This window comes from Adiantum capillus-veneris, chromosome 2, assembly GCF_014529385.1.
Source record: "Adiantum capillus-veneris isolate H3 chromosome 2, ASM1452938v2, whole genome shotgun sequence".
NCBI lineage: Eukaryota > Viridiplantae > Streptophyta > Polypodiopsida > Polypodiales > Pteridaceae > Adiantum > Adiantum capillus-veneris.
Genome location: NC_140932.1, coordinates 167,950,844 through 167,971,975, shown reverse-complemented (window position 1 = coordinate 167,971,975; position 21,132 = coordinate 167,950,844). Strand labels below are relative to the sequence as shown.

Below are 21,132 nucleotides of genomic sequence, written 5' to 3'. Positions count from 1 at the left end.
GATGCCTTGACTCCAATTAAACTCAGTTTAGCTTCACATAAGCCTTTCTGTTTGTGGACTAGAAGCTAAAAAATTGTTATGTCTTGCTTCCTAATAAATTTGAGAACGTCCTAGTAGTATTTTGTGAGCGATCAATTATTAATAAGTTTCAACTACAACTAGATAAATTAGTGAGCTTCAATTACATCCATGATGGCCAGTAAATGTCTAGGCGATGGCACTAGAGATTTGGGGCGTGTGACCCTCACGAGAAGTTTTGGACAAATTCTCGCAATAATTCCTACAATGTGACTTACCTCAACATCATGAGCTTCGGTGAGGGATCGAGGCATTGCATACCTAGCTTAATACGATTGGGGACAGGGGGACCGTTGGCCCTATTGGGGGGGTGGGGGGAGGGGGGCGTGGTCCCCGACCTCCCTACCCCAATCGTACCTAGCTAGGTATGCAGTGCCTCTCGGTAGAAGCTCATGACGTTGTGCATTGTATGAAAAACATTGTAAAAGACTCCGTTCTCCTACATATGAAAATTTATGAATCTTCTTGTGCCTTGGTTTGGGAGTTGTCATAACATCATTTAACTAATCTTCATTGTCCCCTAATACCCTAATTGGTCATACCCTGAGCTAGGAAACAACTGAAGTAGGAGAGTTGTTCTTCCGTAATTATATCACAAGAAGATTTAAATATTTTCTCATGTAGGAAAACGGTCTTTCTCACTGTTTTTCATACAATGCATAACATCATGAGCTTTTGCTCAAGAGGCACCGCATACATACCCTCGTCACTATATGGCACGGTTCTAGGCCAGAGGGGATCTAGGGCCCAAGTTTGAGGACGTGAGGTGGCTTTAATCTCGGCCGTCGGATCACGCAGTGAACTGGGGGTGAACTAGGGGTGAACTCGGGGCAAAAATGGCGCCCCAAGTTCACTCCTAGTTCACTCGCCTAGTTCACCCCTAGTTCACTTGCCTCGGGGGCGTGGTTCGAACCTCGAACGTCTCGGTTGTCACACAAATGCTCTATCACCACGCTAGCGCGCGTCGATGTCCATGTTGACATGACACATGATCACACCCTAGTTTAAGCCCCTAGTTCACCCACCCCTAGCTTATCCGCCCCTAGTTCACCCTCAGTTCACCCCTAGTTCACCCATCCCCAGTTCACCCCTAGTTCACTTTATGATTAGACGGCGGAGATTAAAGCTGCCTCGCGCCTTCAAATTTGAGCCCTAGATCCCCTCTGGCCTAGAACCGTGCCATATAGTGACGAGGACCGCATACCTAGTTAGGTACGAGTGGGGGTAGGGGACCACCGGCCCACACTGGACCAGTGGTCCCTTGCCCCAATCATACCTAGCTAAGTATCCGGCGTCTCCCTCACACCTTCAGCCTCAGAGAAGCTCATGATGTTAAGATAAATCACAATGTGGGAAATTGTCCAAAACTTCTTGTAATATATACGTCGGGGTTTGAATGCTTTAATTGTCCTATTTTGATCTTTCGCATGAACCGTTTTTCCAAACAAGTTCTGTGTGTGTGTGTGTGTGTGTGTGTGTGTGTGTGTGTGGGGCTGGATGAATAGAGAATGCTATGCTATATTTTATATGTGCAGGATACGGAAGCTGAAGGAGGAGGTGGAGTCGCTGTTCATGGAAATCATCGAGGGTCGCCGGGCAGCAGCACTGCAAGCCATGGCAGGACATATTGATGATGAGGATGGGCAGCAGAAGAATGATTATTATGGGCAGGACCTGTTAGGGCTGATGCTGGCAGAGATGGAAGCGGCCAAGCTAGAAGCTGCGCCTCCACTGCGCGGCCAGCGTCGTCGGCGTCAGCAGCTGGGCCGGATGTATACCTCTCGGCAGCTAATGGACGAATGCAAGACTTTCTTCTTCACCGGCCACGAGACGACGTGGCTGTTGCTGACATGGACGTTCATGCTCTTGGCCTCCAACCCCACTTGGCAGCATCGTGCCCGCCAGGAGGCTCTGCTCTTCCTGCACCAGCATGGCGACATGCCCGACTTCGACATGCTTAGCAGGCTTAAAGTGGTAAGCACTGTCACACACACACACACACACACACACACACACACACACACACACACACACACACACACACACACACCCACACACACACACACACACACAACACACACACACACACACACACACACACACACACACACACCACACAGAGAGAGAGAAGAGAGAGAGAGAGAGAGAGAGAGAGAGAGAGAGAGAGAGAGAGAGAGAGAGAGAGAGAGAGAGAGAGAGAGAGAGAGAGAGAGAGTCTACTTAGCTTTCAAGCATAAATTTTTCCTTTGGAGGATTTGGACAGGGGGCCTCCCTCTTGGAGAGCACTTAGTAGGAAAGAGGATGTCTGCAACTAGAAACAACTAAACACCTGTTTCGGAATTGCCCTGTACTGCATGCTTTGCCTGGTGGGGATGTTTATATGATATATATATCTTTTATTGGAAGATTAAAGTTACAAAGTTCATGCTTTTATTTGGTACAATCCAAACTTCATCCCTGGCTTGGACTTGTATATGTATTGGTTTTCTCAGAGTATGGATGCTTTCTTTTTTGTGGATTTCCAGAAACTCTGCTTTGTTTGATGGGCACAACTTTTGCAGTCTCGCTTTGATGATGAGAATGGGCAGCAGAAGAATGATTATTATGGGCAGGACCTGTTAGGGCTGATGCTGGCAGAGATGGAAGCGGCCAAGCTAGAAGCTGCGCCTCCACTGTGCGGCCAGCGTCGTCGGCGTCAGCAGCTGGGCCGGATGTATACCTCTCGGCAGCTAATGGACGAATGCAAGACTTTCTTCTTCACCGACCACGAGACGACGTGGCTGTTGCTGACATGGACGTTCATGCTCCTGGCCTCCAACCCCACTTGGCAGCATCGTGCCCGCTAGGAGGCTCTGCTCTTACACGAGCATGGCGACATGCCCGACTTCGACATGCTTAGCAGGCTTAAAGTGGTAGCACTGTCACACACACACACACACACAACACACACACACACACACACACAACACACACACACACCACACACACACAACACACAACACACACAACACACACACACAGAGAGAGAGAGAGAGAGAGAGAGAGAGAGAGAGAGAGAGAGAGAGAGAGAGAGAGAAGAGAGAGGAGAGAGAGAGAGAGAGAGAGAGAGTTTACTTAGCTTTCAAGAATAAAGTTTTCTTTGGAGGATTTGGACAGGGGGCCCCCTCTTGGAGAGCACTTAGCAAGGAAGAGGATGTTTGCAGCTAGAAACAACTAAACACGTGTTTCGAATTGCCCTGTACTGCATGCCTTGCCTGGTGGGGATGTTTATATGATATATATATCTTTTATTGGAAGATTAAAGTTACAAAGTTCATGCTTTTATTTGGTGCAATCCAAACTTCATCCCTGGCTTGGACTTGTATATGTATTGGTTTTCTCAGAGTATGGATGCTTTCTTTTTTGTGGATTTCCAGAAACTCTGCTTTGTTTGATGGGCACAACTTTTGCAGTCTCGCTTTGCCTAGGAAGCTCATCAGGGATAAGTTGTTTGAAGACAGCCTAGACCCGAGAGAGAGAGAGAGAGAGAGAGAGAGAGAGAGAGAGAGAGAGAGAGAGAGAGAGAGAGAGAGAGAGAGAGATGTACCCATTAAAGCAAGGTATGAAACATCTAACATGCTTGACGTTAAATCCTGGAAACTTGTCTGCTCTAAGTTGGTATAGAATGACATAATTAGGTACACTGGGAATTCTCTAGGGATTGAAAGTTTTTTTGACAAAAGATATTCATAAAACCCCTCTACACACTATGAATTAAAGGACCGCTTTTATTCCATAAACCTGTACTTAAAATAAATAAAAAAATCACTTTTACACGTTCCCTCTTGTATATACAATTTTTTAACACTTTGAAATATAAAAACCCCTCCAACCAAACTCACGTGCTACACTTATATATTTTAAGGTGAACCCTTGGCCTTCTGACCATAAGGTTGTAAATATGGCCAAGGGTTCTATTTTACTATATATTGTAAAATGAAAAGAGAAACTTGATGAATTGTGGGTCTTTTTAAGGAGATCATCAGCTATATTAGAAAACTACTTAAGACTTGGGGCAAAAGCATCAAGACAACGATGCTGCCTGACTCTATTGTTCTTTGGAACTATTTTTGAAAGCTCGAAAACAAAAAGTAGTGGATGTCATAGATATTTGATATTGTATATATAACAGTAAATACATAAAGAGTTCTTCTCATGTACTAGTACATGGCTGTGGTCCTATAAGTTATGACCTAATGTGTTTCTAAAATAGTCTTGTGTTTCATCGAGCTAATTGAGTATAAACATAACTTGGGATGTAAGTTGGAGGACATATCTACTTTGTTTGAAGCAGGTGAGTGTTATCAGGTTCAAGAAAGAGTATCTCAAAGCTTCTTAGAGAAAGCAATTTGTAGCTAGTGGCCATACTTTGTACAAATACAATGGACATGCAATTATACAATTTTCACTTATTGAGCATGACCGTGTGAAAGCACCAAGGGCCTTTGAAAGGGAACAATCTGATCTAGCACTAATTGATATAAATGATTGAGCACACTACAAGAGATCACTTAAATTAATTTCAGATTTTTGACGTGTAAACAGTGCACACCGATGTGCAAGTCGATGTCTATACCGGTGCGTATACCGACGCTTGTATCGATACACATACTGACATCTACATCGGTGAATCCTGCAAAAATAGAACCGCAAGTTTCTCTTGCGTATTTTGCGCCTTTCTTCTCTTCCTCTCTTACCCTCCTCCTCCTCACTTTCTGTAGATCTGCTACCTCACGATTTGTTGGAGTTGAGATTTTCACTTGTATGCTGCTCCCCATCAACAAGGTAAGCTTCTTTTCAAGTTTCCTTGTGGATTTGTTTACTTTTGTGTTTTGTGTAACATAGTGTGTGTGTGTGTGTGTGTGTGTTTGCAGGTTTGAGACATTTTGCCAATTGTTTCTTGCTCAAATTATAGGCCGCATGTGAGTGCTTTAACATTTTTTTTGTTGCATACACAAATACACACACACACACATTGACATAAAAATACACGCAAGTAAATAAAAATGCACATTATGCAGTATAAACACACTATATATGACGCATACACATTTTTTAATTCAAATTTTTTGTTTATTTTGTAAATAATATTAATTAAAAATCATCATCAACTAAAAAAGATAACGATATTTTATCATTAAAAGAAAGATATATTTTGATTTATGTTATTTTATAATGATTTTTATTATTTTTTAATAAATAAATTTAGAAATTAAAAAATTATATTACTATTTTTGTAATTGAGACTTATCGTAGGCTATTCGATTAATTAGGTTTAGTCCTTTAACACTAACTGTTTAAGTAATAAGTGGTTTCATCGCTTAGGATTGGTTCGCATTTAGATCGATGAAGGTTAGACGTAGCTTAATTAGAGCGCTTAGTTGCTTATGTACTAAATTGTTTAGCCGGACCCGCTTAGTCCTACACACGGCTCGTCTAGTTTTGTTATTTGGTCACTTAGCGATTTAGGGCTAGTCGTGTAAGTTTAATTGGTATTCAAACAGTTTACTAGGGCTCGCCGCTTAAAGGTAACCGCTTAGGTCTTTAATCGCTTACCGCTCAGGACGGACTTCTTCGTATTTAGATCGTTGAAGGTTATACGCTTAGGGCTAACCGCTTAGTGTTAGCAGCAAAAGGACTTCAACAAACGAAGTAAAATAACGCAATTGGACTACAATAGCGCACATAGATTTAAAAAACGCAAATAGATTTCAATAACAAACTTATGTCAACCGGTGCAAGAGTGACCATTTCTCTCTTGCATGTATTTACTTAATAGACTTCTTGAATGGTCAAAGTGAGTACAAACTGGCCGACCGGTCATAAATGGCCAAAGCTTATAAAAGAGCACTTGAATAATAGAATGTATATGAAATATATATCCGTTTACATAGGCCTAGATTGGTAAAGTCTTTTCCACATGTCAGCTACAATAAGTAGTAAAATATCAATTCCATTACATACCTCTTTGTTGGAAAGCACTATCCTCCAGTTGCAAAGATAAGAATTTGCAAACTATATTGGTCAAAGATAGTGATTAGTATTTTGTGTTAGAAACATCTCATAATAAAATAAATAAATTATTAAACCAAACAACGTTATTTATGCATGTCGTCATCTATATAGTACCTATTCTAGTGTCCCATACCACTAGAATATGCAGTATATTGTGAGGTCCCCACCCGCCGTCTCAAACGGCGGATCTGATGGTAAACCTGGTGGCCACTAGATCTATAGTGGAAGCAAACAAAGTGGTTCAGGGTTCATCTAGCGGACAATCTCTCATCACAAAGTGAGTTGAGTTCGAGCCTACTATCAACGCGATTAGGACTAGTTCAACATTGGAAATAGAACATGCCGAGCTAAATTTTTCCTAGTAGACATTCTTTCCTATTTCAAACAGTATATCCATCAACCGTTCTTTCCTACTTAGACTTTAATATACAATTGAATTAAAATGCCGAGGTTTTCGTCGGATTTGTCCTACATGTTAGGGATATGCTCTTTCCTAACTTATCATATGCAATGTTAAATTAAACAACTTGAATGAAAATGTGACCTACCTCCCACTTCCTCGTCAATGGCCCGTGAGATGGCCGGTACTTGGTCGTCCATGGGAGCTTTTCCTTTACCATTCACGTTGCTTCTTCCCGCCTCGCGGTCGTGGGTACCACCGAAGCGAGTTCTCTTAACGGGGTCATTTTATACTCACTAATTAATTGACAACTTGGAGAAAAGAACTAATGTCCGAGAGTACTATAACAATCAAGATGACAGATTAGAATCACTGAACAATCACTCTTGTACGAGGGGTTAGATTTTCTTTAAGACATAGCAATTTTAGGGATAACACCTTACTTGTTCTATGGGAACTGGCTCTAAAATTTAAATACTTAGCTTAGGTTATTAAGAATTTCAGATTTTTACTAATTATATTACTAGAGAGGTGAATTAGACATGCTTAATCACCTTGCTAAAGTAAGTAGAGAAATGTAAAATCATCATATGCATAGGTGAGAGAATATTCCCTTCCTAGTGGATTAATGACGGATCAATATTCCTTAATTACATCCTAATCTATGAATAAATTGAATCCAACTTAGTTACTCCAATATTGTGTGGTAATAGAATGAAATTGACCAAATCCACATCATTACTGGCTTGACAATTAATTACTATGCTGACTAGCGGGAGATTTCTTCTTACTAATCATGCATTTATCTATGATTAGGAGAGATTGATGGCTTGCATAATTAACTATTGGATGATGATTATGTAATAGAATAATGATATGGAGAATTAGAGAGCAGCTATTAAGAAATATAGCTATGATTAAGCATCATAGTTGAGGAATCAAGAGAATGATGGAGAGATTTGCAGCAAAACATAAATTAAATCGATATTATCGTGATTAGGGGTTGAAAAATCTACTCGAATTTCTTATCCAATGGAGTTCTCAAGATGAAAATTGGGTAGCACTTCCCTCCTTTGCTTCTTCTCCAAAAACTATGTGTGCCGGCAACATCTCCCTAAGATGTGTGTACAAGTGTGTGTGTGTGTGTGTGAGCACACTCTTAATAGGCCTCTCCATGCTGAAAATCGACCTGGCTTGCTATTTGCATCTGAGAGCTACTCCACTTATGCATGGCAAGTCCAGTTACATGCCTACCAAGTTTCCAGTTAGTTAGTGTAACTGACTCTCACAATCACTCTCAAGCATGGAAACTCTCCCACAACTCCCAAAAGAAGAGAGGGCGCCCCCTAGCTACTAAAGCAAGCTCTGAGTGGCCTGAGACCTGTTCCCACACAGCCTCGACCCCGGTGCCTCCACGCACAACCTTAGGAAATTTTGGTTTTAGGCTAAAACGGGCCATACGAGTCGGATTTTAATGTCGTAAATTGCTATACTAAGTTCTAACTAAGGTGTATCTATCCGAATACCTGCCATATTTAGCAACCCTTGAGGTCCGAAAATGTATTTTTTTCAAATTCGGGGTATTGGTGTAGTTCACTCCTAGTTCACCCCCACCTAGTTCACCCCTAGTTCACCTGCCTCGCGGGGTGTGGGTCGAACCTCGAACGTTGGTTGTCACACGAATGCTCTATCACCACGCTAGCGCGCGTCGATGTCCATGTTGGCATGACACATGATCACACTAGTTTAAGCACCCCTAGTTCACCCACCCCTAGCTTATCCCCCCTAGTTCCACCCCTAGTTCACCCATCCCCAGTTCACCCCTAGTTCACTTTATGATCCGATAGCGGAGATTAAAGATTCCTCGCGCCTTCAAATTTGAGCCCTAGATCCCCTCTGCCCTAGAACCGTGCCATATAGTGACGAGGACCGCATACCTAGTTAGGTACGAGTGGGGGTAGGGGACCACCGGCCCTACACTGGACCGGTGGTCCCTTGCCCCAATCATACCTAGCTAAGTATCTGGCGCCTCCCTCACACCTTCAGCCTCAGAGAAGCTCATGATGTTGAGATAAATCACAATGTGGGAAATTGCCAAAACTTCTTGTAATATATACGTCGGGGTTTGAATTCTTTAATTGTCCTATTTTGATCTTTCGCATGAACCGTTTTTTCAAACAAGTTTTGTGTGTGTGTGTTTGTGTGGTGTGTGTGTGGGGTTGGATGAATAGAGAATGCTATGCTATATTTTATATGTGTAGGATATGGAAGTTGAAGGAGGAGGTGGAGTCGCTGTTCATGGAAATCATCGAGGGTCGCGGGCAGCAGCACTGCAAGCCATGGCAGGACATATTGATGATGAGGATGGGCAGCAGAAGAATGATTATTATGGGCAGGACCTGTTAGGGCTGATGCTGGCAGAGATGGAAGCGGCCAAGCTAGAAGCTGCGCCTCCACTGTGCGGCCAGCGTCGTCGGCGTCAGCAGCTGGGCCGGATGTATACCTCTCGGCAGCTAATGGACGAATGCAAGACTTTCTTCTTCACCGGCCACGAGACGATGTGGCTGTTGTTGACATGGACGTTCATGCTCCTGGCCTCCAAGCCCACTTGGCAGCATCGTGCCCGCCAGGAGGCTCTTCTTCCTACACGAGCATGGCGACATGCCGACTTCGACATGCTTAGCAGGCTTAAAGTGGTAAGCACTGTCACACACACACACACACACACACAACACACACACACCACACACACACACACACAACACACACACACACACACACAACACACACACACACACACACACGCACACACACACACACAGACACACATAGAGAGAGAGAGAGAGAGAGAGAGAGAGAGAGAGAGAGAGAGAGAGAGAGAGAGGAGAGAGAGAGAGGAGAGAGAGAGAGAGAGAGAGAAAGTCTACTTAGCTTTCAAGCATAAAGTTTTCCTTTGGAGGATTTGGACAGGGGGCCTCCCTCTTGGAGAGCACTTAGCAAGGAAGAGGATGTTTGCAGCTAGAAACAACTAAACATGTGTTTCGGAATTGCCCTGTACTGCATGCCTTGCCTGGTGGGGATGTTTATATGATATATATATCTTTTATTGGAAGATTAAAGTTACAAAGTTCATGCTTTTATTTGGTGCAATCCAAACTTCATCCCTGGCTTGGACTTGTATATGTATTGGTTTTCTCAGAGTATGGATGCTTTCTTTTTTGTGGATTTCCAGAAACTCTGCTTTGTTTGATGGGCACAACTTTTGCAGTCTCGCTTTGCCTAGGAAGCTCATCAGGGATAAGTTGTTTGAAGACAGCCTAGACCCGAGAGAGAGAGAGAGAGAGAGAGAGAGAGAGAGAGAGAGAGAGAGAGAGAGAGAGAGAGAGAGAGAGAGAGATGTACCCATTAAAGCAAGGTATGAAACATCTAACATGCTTGACGTTAAATCCTGGAAACTTGTCTGCTCTAAGTTGTATAGAATGACATAATTAGGTACACTGGGAATTCTCTAGGGATTGAAAGTTTTCTTTGACAAAAGATATTCATAAAACCCCTCTACACACTATGAATTAAAGGACCCTTTTATTCCATAAACCTGTACTTAAAATAAATAAAAAAATCACTTTTACACGTTCCTCTTGTATATACAATTTTTTAACACTTTGAAATATAAAACCCCTCCAACCAAAACTCACGTGCTACACTTATATATTTTAAGGTGAACCCTTGGCCTTCTGACCATAAGGTTGTAAATATGGCCAAGGGTTCTATTTTACTATATATTGCAAAATGAAAAGAGAAACTTGATGAATTGTGGGTCTTTTAAGGAGATCATCAGCTATATTAGAAAACTACTTAAGACTTGGGGAAAAGCATCAAGACAACGATGCCTGCCTGACTCTATTGTTCTTTGGAAACTATTTTGAAAGCTCGAAAACAAAAAGTAGTGGATGTCATAGATATTTGATATTGTATATATAACAGTAAATACATAAAGAGTTCTTCTCATGTACTAGTACATGGCTGTGGTCCTATAAGTTATGACCTAATGTGTTTCTAAAATAGTTTTGTGTTTCATCGAGCTAATTGAGTATAAACATAACTTGGGATGTAAGTGGGAGGACATATCTACTTTGTTTGAAGCAGGTGAGTGTTATCAGGTTCAAGAAAGAGTATCTCAAAGCTTCTCAAAGTTTTTAATAGAGGTCAAGAAAGTTCTAACATAGTGTATTTTTATGTGCAGTTAGGTATGATTCTATTGGAGTCCCTACGACTTTACACGCCTGCCACACTTCTTGCAAGAGAGGCTTTCTCAAGTATAAAGGTTGGAGATCTTGAAATTCCAAAGGGGTTATCGGTGTGGGTACCTGTGCTTGCAATCCACCATGACAAGACCATATGGGGAGAAGATGCTGATGAGTTCAAGCCGGAGCGTTTTTCAGAGGGAGTAGCGAAAGCTTGCAAAAATCAATGGCCTTTATGCCCTTCTCTTTTGGACCTCGAAATTGTGTTGGACAAAAATTTGCAATGATGGAGGCTAAGATTGTTCTTTGCATGCTCCTTTCACAATTCACATTTCATCTCTCTCCTTCGTATAGACATGCTCCTATTTGTATCCTCACCTTGCAACCTAAGCATGGTGTGCCTATCATTCTTCGACATTTTAGACCGTGATAACATTAAATCTTGTCAAAACTATTAATTGTTGAACATGACTTGAGAGGCATCAATCTATACACTAAAGCTATACATCCTTAGAGAAAGCAATTTGTAGCTAGTGGCCATACTTTGTACAAATACAATGGACATGCAATTGTACAATTTTCACTTATTGAGCATGACCGTGTGAAAGCACCAAGGGCCTTTGAAAGGGAACAATGTGATCTAGCACTAATTGATATAAATGATTGAGCACACTACAAGAGATCACTTAAATTTTGACGTCAGATTATTGACGTCGACAATGGCGGGCGTCGGATATATGTGTAGATAAATCTGGAGGAAAATCAAGTCTTTTTTTACAAAAAAAATTCAGATTTTTGACGTGTAAACAGTGCACACCGATGTGCAATTCGATGTCTATACCGGTGCGTATACCGACGCTTGTACCGATACACATACTGACATCTACATCGGTGAATCCTGCAAAAATAGAACCGCAAGTTTCTCTTGCGTATTTTGCGCCTTTCTTCTCTTCCTTTGTTACCCTCCTCCTCCTCACTTTCTGCAGATATGTTGCCTCACGATTTGTTGGAGTTGAGATTTTCACTTGTATGCTGCTCCCATCAACAAGGTAAGCTTCTTTTCAAGTTTCCTTGTGGATTTGTTTACTTTTTTTGTTTTGTGTAACATAGTGTGTGTGTGTGTGTGTGTGTGTGTGTGTTTGCAGGTTTGAGAACATTTGCAATTGTTTCTTGCTCAAATATAGGCCGCATGTGAGTGCTTTAACATTCTTTTTTGTTTGCATACACAAATAACACACACATTGACATAAACATAGCAAGTAAATAAAAATGCACATTAAGCAATATAAACACACTATATATGACTAGGGTGAATTAGGGGTGAACTCGGGGCAAAAAAAAATGGCGCCCCAAGTTCACTCCTAGTTCACCCCTAGTTCACCTGCCTCGCGGGGTGTGGGGTCGAACCTCGAACGTCTCTGGTTGTCACACGAATGCTGTTCTATCACCAGCTTAGGCGCGTCGATGTCCATCGTTGGCATGACACATGATCACTCCCAAGTTTAAACACCCCTAGTTCACCACCCCTAGCTTATCCGCCTAGTTCCACCCTTAGTGGTGAGCATATCCCTAACATGTAGGACAAATCCGACGAAAACCTCGGCATTTTAATTCAATTGTATATTAAAGTCTAAGTAGGAAAGAACGGTTGATGGATATACTGTTTGAAATAGGAAAGAATGTCTACTAGGAAAAATTTAGCTCGGCATGTTCTATTTCCAATGTTGAACTAGTCCTAATCGCGTTGATAGTAGGCTCGAACTCAACTCACTTTGTGATGAGAGATTGTCCGCTAGATGAACCCTGAACCACTTTGTTTGCTTCCACTATAGATCTAGTGGCCACCAGGTTTACCATCAGATCCGCCGTTTGAGACGGCGGGGTGGGGACCTCACAATATACTGCATATTCTAGTGGTATGGGACACTAGAATAGGTACTATATAGATGACGACATGCATAAATAACGTTGTTTGGTTTAATAATTTATTTATTTTTATTATGAGATGTTTCTAACACAAAATACTAATCACTATCTTTGACCAATATAGTTTGCAAATTCTTATCTTTGCAACTGGAGGATAGTGCTTCCCAACAAAGAGGTATGTAATGGAATTGATATTTTACTACTTATTGTAGCTGACATGTGGAAAAGACTTTACCAATCTAGGCCTATGTAAACGGATATATATTTCATATACATTCTATTATTCAAGTGCTCTTTTATAAGCTTTGGCCATTTATGACCGGTCGGCCAGTTTGTACTCACTTTGACCATTCAAGAAGTCTATTAAGTAAATACATGCAAGAGAGAAATGGTCACTCTTGCACACGGTTTGACATAAGTTTGTTATTGAAATCTATTTGCGTTTTTTAAATCTATGTGCGCTATTGTAGTCCAATTGCGTTATTTTACTTCGTTTGTTGAAGTCCTTTTGCTGCTAACACTAAGCGGTTAGCCCTAAGCGTATAACCTTCAACGATCTAAATATACGAAGAAGTCCGTCCTGAGCGGTAAGCGATTAAAGACCTAAGCGGTTACCTTTAAGCGGCGAGCCCTAGTAAACTGTTTGAATACCAATTAAACTTACACGACTAGCCCTAAATCGCTAAGTGACCAAATAACAAAACTAGACGAGCCGTGTGTAGGACTAAGCGGGTCCGGCTAAACAATTTAGTACATAAGCAACTAAGCGCTCTAATTAAGCTACGTCTAACCTTCATCGATCTAAATGCGAACCAATCCTAAGCGATGAAACCACTTATTACTTAAACAGTTAGTGTTAAAGGACTAAACCTAATTAATCGAATAGCCTACGATAAGTCTCAATTACAAAAATAGTAATATAATTTTTTAATTTCTAAATTTATTTATAAAAAATAATAAAAATCATTATAAAATAACATAAATCAAAATATATCTTTCTTTTAATGATAAAATATCGTTATCTTTTTTAGTTGATGATGATTTTTAATTAATATTATTTACAAAATAAACAAAAAATTGAATTAAAAAATGTGTATGCGTCATATATAGTGTGTTTATACTGCATAATGTGCATTTTTATTTACTTGCGTGTATTTTTATGTCAATGTGTGTGTGTGTGTGTATTTGTGTATGCAACAAAAAAGAATGTTAAAGCACTCACATGCGGCCTATAATTTGAGCAAGAAACAATTGGCAAAATGTTCTCAAACCTGCAAACACACACACACACACACACACTATGTTACACAAAACACAAAAGTAAACAAATCCACAAGGAAACTTGAAAAGAAGCTTACCTTGTTGATGGGGAGCAGCATACAAGTGAAAATCTCAACTCCAACAAATCGTGAGGTAGCAGATCTACAGAAAGTGAGGAGGAGGAGGGTAAGAGAGGAAGAGAAGAAAGGCGCAAAATACGCAAGAGAAACTTGCGGTTCTATTTTTGCAGGATTCACCGATGTAGATGTCAGTATGTGTATCGATACAAGCGTCGGTATACGCACCGGTATAGACATCGACTTGCACATCGGTGTGCACTGTTTACACGTCAAAAATCTGAAATTAATTTAAGTGATCTCTTGTAGTGTGCTCAATCATTTATATCAATTAGTGCTAGATCAGATTGTTCCCTTTCAAAGGCCCTTGGTGCTTTCACACGGTCATGCTCAATAAGTGAAAATTGTATAATTGCATGTCCATTGTATTTGTACAAAGTATGGCCACTAGCTACAAATTGCTTTCTCTAAGAAGCTTTGAGATACTCTTTCTTGAACCTGATAACACTCACCTGCTTCAAACAAAGTAGATATGTCCTCCAACTTACATCCCAAGTTATGTTTATACTCAATTAGCTCGATGAAACACAAGACTATTTTAGAAACACATTAGGTCATAACTTATAGGACCACAGCCATGTACTAGTACATGAGAAGAACTCTTTATGTATTTACTGTTATATATACAATATCAAATATCTATGACATCCACTACTTTTTGTTTTCGAGCTTTCAAAAATAGTTCCAAAGAACAATAGAGTCAGGCAGCATCGTTGTCTTGATGCTTTTGCCCCAAGTCTTAAGTAGTTTTCTAATATAGCTGATGATCTCCTTAAAAGACCCACAATTCATCAAGTTTCTCTTTTCATTTTACAATATATAGTAAAATAGAACCCTTGGCCATATTTACAACCTTATGGTCAGAAGGCCAAGGGTTCACCTTAAAATATATAAGTGTAGCACGTGAGTTTGGTTGGAGGGGTTTTTATATTTCAAAGTGTTAAAAATTGTATATACAAGAGGGAACGTGTAAAAGTGATTTTTTTATTTATTTTAAGTACAGGTTTATGGAATAAAAGCGGTCCTTTAATTCATAGTGTGTAGAGGGGTTTTATGAATATCTTTTGTCAAAGAAAACTTTCAATCCCTAGAGAATTCCTAGTGTACCTAATTATGTCATTCTATACCAACTTAGAGCAGACAAGTTTCCAGGATTTAACGTCAAGCATGTTAGATGTTTCATACCTTGCTTTAATGGGTACATCTCTCTCTCTCTCTCTCTCTCTCTCTCTCTCTCTCTCTCTCTCTCTCTCTCTCTCTCTCTCTCTCTCTCTCGGGGTCTAGGCTGTCTTCAAACAACTTATCCCTGATGAGCTTCCTAGGCAAAGCGAGACTGCAAAAGTTGTGCCCATCAAACAAAGCAGAGTTTCTGGAAATCCACAAAAAAGAAAGCATCCATACTCTGAGAAAACCAATACATATACAAGTCCAAGCCAGGGATGAAGTTTGGATTGCACCAAATAAAAGCATGAACTTTGTAACTTTAATCTTCCAATAAAAGATATATATATCATATAAACATCCCCACCAGGCAAGGCATGCAGTACAGGGCAATTCCGAAACACGTGTTTAGTTGTTTCTAGCTGCAAACATCCTCTTCCTTGCTAAGTGCTCTCCAAGAGGGAGGCCCCCTGTCCAAATCCTCCAAAGGAAAACTTTATTCTTGAAAGCTAAGTAAACTCTCTCTCTCTCTCTCTCTCTCTCTTCTCTTCTCTCTTCTCTCTCTCTCTCTCTCTCTCTCTCTCTCTCTCTCTCTCTCTCTCTGTCTCTCTCTCTGTGTGTGTGTGTGTGTGTGTGTGTGTGTGTGTGTGTGTGTGTGTGTGTGTGTGTGTGTGTGTGTGTGTGTGTGTGTGTGACAGTGCTTACCACTTTAAGCCTGCTAAGCATGTCGAAGTCGGGCATGTCGCCATGCTCGTGTAGGAAGAGCAGAGCCTCCTAGCGGGCACGATGCTGCCAAGTGGGGTTGGAGGCCAGGAGCATGAACGTCCATGTCAGCAACAGCCACGTCGTCTCGTGGTCGGTGAAGAAGAAAGTCTTGCATTCGTCCATTAGCTGCCGAGAGGTATACATCCGGCCCAGCTGCTGACGCCGACGACGCTGGCCGCACAGTGGAGGCGCAGCTTCTAGCTTGGCCGCTTCCATCTCTGCCAGCATCAGCCCTAACAGGTCCTGCCCATAATAATCATCTTCTGCTGCCCATTCTCATCATCAAAGCGAGACTGCAAAAGTTGTGCCCATCAAACAAAGCAGAGTTTCTGGAAATCCACAAAAAAGAAAGCATCCATACTCTGAGAAAACCAATACATATACAAGTCCAAGCCAGGGATGAAGTTTGGATTGTACCAAATAAAAGCATGAACTTTGTAACTTTAATCTTCCAATAAAAGATATATATATCATATAAACATCCCCACCAGGCAAAGCATGCAGTACAGGGCAATTCCGAAACAGGTGTTTAGTTGTTTCTAGTTGCAGACATCCTCTTTCCTACTAAGTGCTCTCCAAGAGGGAGGCCCCCTGTCCAAATCCTCCAAAGGAAAAATTTATGCTTGAAAGCTAAGTAGACTCTCTCTCTCTCTCTCTCTCTCTCTCTCTCTCTCTCTCTCTCTCTCTCTCTCTCTCTCTCTCTCTCTCTCTCTCTCTCTCTTCTCTCTCTCTCTCTGTGTGTGTGTGTGTGTGTGTGTGTGTGTGTGTGTGTGTGTGTGTGTGTGTGTGTGTGTGTGTGTGTGTGTGTGTGTGTGTGTGTGTGTGTGTGTGTGTGTGACAGTGCTTACCACTTTAAGCCTGCTAAGCATGTCGAAGTCGGGCATGTCGCCATGCTGGTGCAGGAAGAGCAGAGCCTCCTGGCGGGCACGATGCTGCGCTGTGGGGTTGGAGGCCAAGAGCATGAACGTCCATGTCAGCAACAGCCACGTCGTCTCGTGGCCGGTGAAGAAGAAAGTCTTGCATTCGTCCATTAGCTGCCGAGAGGTATACATCCGGCCCAGCTGCTGACGCCGACGACGCTGGCCGCGCAGTGGAGGCGCAGCTTCTAGCTTGGCCGCTTCCATCTCTGCCAGCATCAGCCCTAACAGGTCCTGCCCATAATAATCATTCTTCTGCTGCCCATCCTCATCATCAATATGTCCTGCCATGGCTTGCAGTGCTGCTGCCCGGCGACCCTCGATGATTTCCATGAACAGCGACTCCACCTCCTCCTTCAGCTTCCGTATCCTGCACATATAAAATATAGCATAGCATTCTCTATTCATCCAGCCCCACACACACACACACACACACACACACACAGAACTTGTTTGGAAAAACGGTTCATGCGAAAGATCAAAATAGGACAATTAAAGCATTCAAACCCCGACGTATATATTACAAGAAGTTTTGGACAATTTCCCACATTGTGATTTATCTTAACATCATGAGCTTCTCTGAGGCTGAAGGTGTGAGGGAGACGCCGGATACTTAGCTAGGTATGATTGGGGCAAGGGACCACTGGTCCAGTGTGGGGCCGGTGGTCCCCTACCCCCACTCGTACCTAACTAGGTATGCGGTCCTCGTCACTATATGGCACGGTTCTAGGCCAGAGGGGATCTAGGGCTCAAATTTGAAGGCGCGAGGCAGCTTTAATCTCCGCCGTCTAATCATAAAGTGAACTAGGGGTGAACTGGGGATGGGTGAACTAGGGGTGAACTGAGGGTGAACTAGGGGCGGATAAGCTAGGGGTGGGTGAACTAGGGGTGCTTAAACTAGGGTGTGATCATGTGTCATGCAACATGGACATCGACGCGCGCTAGCGTGGTGATAGAGCATTTGTGTGACAACCGAGACGTTCGAGGTTCGAACCACGCCCCGCGAGGCAAGTGAACTGGGGTGAACTAGCGGAGTGAACTAGGAGTGAACTTGGGGCGCCATTTTTGCCCCGAGTTCACCCCTAGTTCACCCCCAGTTCACTGCGTGATCCGACGGCCGAGATTAAAGCCACCTCACGTCCTCAAACTTGGGCCCTAGATCCCCTCTGGCCTAGAACCGTGCCATATAGTGACGAGGGTATGTATGCGGTGCCTCTTGAGCAAAAGCTCATGATGTTATGCATTGTATGAAAAACAGTGAGAAAGACCGTTTTCCTACATGAGAAAATATTTAAATCTTCTTGTGATATAATTACGGAAGAACAACTCTCCTACTTCAGTTGTTTCCTAGCTCAGGGTATGACCAATTAGGGTATTAGGGGACAATGATTAGTTAAATGATGTATGACAACCTTCCCAAACCAAGGCACAAGAAGATTCATAAATTTTCATATGTAGGAGAACGGAGTCTTTTACAATGTTTTTCATACAATGCACAACGTCATGAGCTTCTACTCGAGAGGCACTGCATACCTAGCTAGGTACGATTGGGGTAGGGAGGTCGGGGACCACGCCCCCTCCCCCCACCCCCCAAATAGGGCCAACGGTCCCCTGTCCCCAATCGTATTAAGCTAGGTATGCAATGCCTCGATCCCTCACCGAAGCTCATGATGTTGAGGTAAGTCACATTGTAGGAATTATTGCGAGAATTTGTCCAAAACTTCTCGTGAGGGTCACACGCCCCAAATCTCTAGTGCCATCGCCTAGACATTTACTGGCCATCATGGATGTAATTGAAGCTCACTAATTTATCTAGTTGTAGTTGAAACTTATTAATTGATCGCTCACAAAATACTACTAGGACGTTCTCAAATTTATTAGGAAGCAAAGACATAACATTTTTTTAGCTTCTAGTCCACAAACAGAAAAGGCTTATGTGAAGCTAAACTGAGTTTAATTGGAGTCAAGGCATCATGTACAACGTGTACAATGAGGGTGCCAAGTTGCAGAGTTCAATCTACATTAGAGACAAGACTACAATGTTTTACTAGATGCCTTTGCCTCTTTGTACAGAGGCATTTTCATGTTTGATTGTAGTCAGAAGCATCATGTGCAATGTTGAATGTGTAAGTTGCAGCATTCAATCCATATTGAAGCAGTGTTCGGGAAAAATGATTTCGGGAAAAATCATTTTTCCAAACATACAAATTTCCTTTCCTTGAGTTTGCCAAGATGAAGTTTTAGAAAATTAGTGGTATTTTTTGGGGTTTTACACTATTTTTCTCTATTTTGGGCCAGAATTTTTCCTTTTCCCCTTGCCATCAACCGGCATTATTGAAATTGAAAATGGCACGATATTAAGCTGAGACACATTTTTCCCGAACACTGCATCGAGGCATTATACAATGAGGATGTCAAGATCAATGCTTTTTTATGCTAGTTGGTGGACAATTAGTTTTTCAACCATGCACAAGCATAAAGCATGCAAAAAAATTTAACGGCATTAAATAGGTTAATACTCTGAGTTTGACAACTCTAAATTTAACGGCATTAAATAGGTTAATACTCTGAGTTTAATTGCCCGAGCACATGAGGCACCCTACCAACTAAATCTATCAAATCACATACATTAGACCTTGGCCATGAGAAAATCTTTGCTTGGGAATTTTATTCTAATGTATTTATTATTTTTACTATATTCATTCACATGTATTTACTATTTTTAGTGTGTTTACAACATTTCAAATCTGTGAAAACTTAAATCCACAAATTAATTATATATTAGTGCAAGTTTTTTATTTTGGTATAGAACATAACACAAATTAATAATTATGTGAGGATATCTTTACAAGTTTTAGGAAACAACCTAACCCCTAAGTGGGTTTGTGGTTATATTCAAACACTCTCCAAATTACATTACATTAAATGCAGTTATGAAAGCTATTGTGCATAAATGATTAATTTGCACAAAAATCAAAGAGTACATTCAAGCTAGCATGTTTATTGTCATGCCGTCAGCACTAAGTAACACCCACATTTATTAAGGAGCGGTAAAGGGATCCACAATGGGGAAGTTCACGCACGAAAGCCAAGGTGATTGCAACCACACAAACTATTTAAAATCTAAACTCGGACACGAATTAAACCTCAAAAACCTTGGTAGCCTGCGTTAACTCACAATATAACCTCATAAAAACGTGAGGGGTTACACAACGTGCACGCGGGTGAGTTGGTCAGCCTTGTGACACAAAACCCGATGCGCGAGGTCATGGTTCAAATTTGGGTCGTGAAAGGGTAGTGGAGTTTCCATGCCGCCTTGATTTTTGCGCTCGCCAGGTTTAGTGTGCCTCGAGGTCGTCCTTCACTTTCCGCTTGTCGATCCCTTAACCCCTCCTAATAAATGCACGGTCCCACTTAGTGTCAAGGTTGTCCACTTGAGTCTTGAGCCAATTCAGTATACTAGGTGAGGAAACTACAATGATGTATCATGTATTGCAAGAACATACTAGGTCTACCCGAGCGTTCATTAATTAATTATACGCTCAATCCCTACTCCCACTCTTCTCAAACTAAAGCCACAGTTTCCGCCTCCGAATTTGCGTCGGTTCCCATGCACGACCTCTCCTGCTTCGCTAGTGCCATTCTTGTTCCCGTCCCAGATAGAATCCTAATTATCAACCTACTCTTAAGACTTTCTCACCCTAGTATCTGCAAAATTTAGTTAGGTTTTTCAAATTCTATAAAAACTTGGTAAGGTCCATGCACTCTAGCAATAGGTCCAAAAAGGGAGCTTCTTTTACATCCCAATAGAGGGAAGCTGATCCCATGGCTTCCCTCTCGCATGCACACCCATACACGTGAACTTGGAAAGGGTGTCCATGGTGCTCGCTTCCTTATTTTACTTGAAGGCAAATTGCATAGACATGACATTTGCTTCAAGTTAAAGAAGAAGATGATGCCCTGCTGTCACCATGCTTGCACTCAACTCAACAATCATCAATGTGGAGTCATGACGTTACAAGAGAGAGTGAGCAACCTCCTTCGCACCAATAGTATCGCCAATCCCTAAGGACTAAAGCATATGTGGACATTATATACAAAAATTTAGTATCGAATGATACGAATACTCTTGTGCATCAAAGACATTCAAGACCAAAATTTTCTCTTGGATATGATCATACGGGACTAAA

General features: G+C 41.7%; 3 pseudogenes; 2 read left to right on the top strand and 1 right to left on the bottom strand.

Moving 5' to 3' along the window:
* Positions 1–1,586: 1,586 nt before the first annotated feature.
* LOC147464027 (cytokinin hydroxylase-like) lies at positions 1,587–11,307 on the top strand (annotated as a pseudogene).
* On the top strand, positions 8,786–9,232 carry LOC147464028 (cytokinin hydroxylase-like; annotated as a pseudogene).
* A 5,579-nt stretch (positions 11,308–16,886) lies between the features above and the next one.
* On the bottom strand, positions 16,887–17,320 carry LOC147464026 (cytokinin hydroxylase-like; annotated as a pseudogene).
* Positions 17,321–21,132: the final 3,812 nt, after the last annotated feature.